The 1,942-nt window shown below is 39.8% G+C and overlaps 1 pseudogene; it reads left to right on the forward strand.

Annotated features, from left to right (window-relative positions):
- Positions 1–898: 898 nt before the first annotated feature.
- On the forward strand, positions 899–1,726 carry LOC133096592 (ret finger protein-like 4A-like protein 1; annotated as a pseudogene).
- The last annotated feature ends 216 nt before the right edge of the window (positions 1,727–1,942 follow it).

Here is a 1,942-nt window from a genome sequence, read left to right on the forward strand (position 1 = left end):
ACAGGAATATATTGCAGATTATACTTTAAATAATATGCTCAACAATACTTAATGTACATTTTGTAAGCATGTACTTATTTGCAACCGAGTTCTTTTCTCTTGCAATTTGCATAAAATATTTAAGCTATACTCCTAAAAGTAGAACATCTACTTAGTTTCAAAAGCAAATAAAAAATTTCCCCAAGTGCAAATCTAGTATAAAATGACCTAAGCAAAATATGTTACACATTTAGAAAACCAGCTTGATTTAATTAGTATTAATCTTTCCCTTTCAAATGTTAATATACTGATTCCAATTCTGTGAAATGTGTAATTACCTAAACATAATTGACTTCAACCCATTTTGGGAAGAAATCACTTATATACAAATAAATATCCTCCATTGTCTGTCTGTATTTCTGTCATATCTTTACTACGCATTTTGAGATGTCCTTACAAAATGAAATGTGACATTAATATATGCCTTTGCTTACAGTCAAAAAGCAAAGTTCTAAAATATACAATTTCAATTTTGCTTTTAACCCCAGTTTCATCTGTTTTAGCTCCATAAGCAAAAGGCCTCTGAGAAAAAGTTGAACAGTATGATCAGTAGCATGTGATAAGCTTTTTTGGGGTCATATTTCCTAGAAAGTGAAGAACGCTAATGACTGGGTAAAAAAAATTTTTTTTTGGTAAATTAGGTCATTTTCAATTCTTTGCTTTCAGTAAAATAAAAGGAGGACCTAACCAAGTTGTCAATAGGTAGATAATTAAAATATTTTTTGATAATAGATCACTGTGCTCTTTTTGACCTATAATTAAGAAGGCATTCAAATAGCACAGTGGCATTTCCATAGGAAAATGCCTAGAACTGAGCTGTCAGGGGAAGTAGCTGGACCTAGTTGAGCAGAGAGGACCCATGGCTGAACACTTTAAAGAAGCAAGTAAATATATGGTTTGCCTGACTTATCTTGAAAACCCCATGTACCTGAAATGTGGATATGTCTGCTGCTTCCAATGCTTCGATTCACTGCAGAAGGACCCTGATGGGGAGGGTTTATTGTGCCCCAACTGCTCTGTGGTCTCACAAAAGAATGACCTCAAGTGTGCTCTCAAGCTCTGAGCTCTGGTTTCAAAGGTTAAGCAGTTAGGGCCCCAGCTGAGGACTGTCCTCCAGATGAACCCAAGGATGCAGAAGTTCCAAGTGGATGTGACCTTGGATGTTGACAGAGCCAACGAGTACCTCATCATTTCTGAGGACCTGAAAACTGTCTGTTGTGGGTTTTTCAAGCAGAAGAAAAGGTCCTGACCTGAGAGATTCAGCCATACAACTTGTGTCCTGGGATTCCCTCTGTTCACTTCTGGCTGCCATTACTGGGAGGTGGACGTGGGGTCCAGCCAAGAACGGGATGTGGGCATTTGGAAAGAATCTGTGCGTCAACAAGGGAAGACTCAACTGACTCCAGATCTTGGCTTCTGGACTGTGAGTTTGAGAAATGGAGATGGCTTCTCTGCCCACACTGTGCCTTCCGCTGTTCTCAAGGAATGGTTCTTTCTGGCAATAACTGCCCAGAACACAAGGACAGGCTGGTGGTCCAATAGACACTCAAGGAGAGAGATCCGTGTGTGTCTTAGAACAAATTATGATCTCCTTACAGAGTCATGTGGACACAACAGAGACCTGAAGATTTTGAGGAAGGAAACAACTGGCTTCGAAGGAGGTATTTTCCAGATTAAACAGACCTGAGACCATAAATATCAAGTGTTGTGGAACTTAATCTCAGGGGAAAGTCCAGCCTTCAGATGATATGCTAATGATCAGGGTGAAGAGACTTTGGAACAGTTTGGAAAAGTGAGACCATGAAGGAAAACACCCAACGGGAAACACAGTGAAGGAAGCCCCTGGTGCACTTTGAGTGTCCCCTCCCCCAAGTTATGGCTTTCGTTCTAAACTTGGATTCTC

The sequence above is a fragment of the Eubalaena glacialis genome, chromosome 8, assembly GCF_028564815.1.
Source record: "Eubalaena glacialis isolate mEubGla1 chromosome 8, mEubGla1.1.hap2.+ XY, whole genome shotgun sequence".
Taxonomy (NCBI): domain Eukaryota; kingdom Metazoa; phylum Chordata; class Mammalia; order Artiodactyla; family Balaenidae; genus Eubalaena; species Eubalaena glacialis.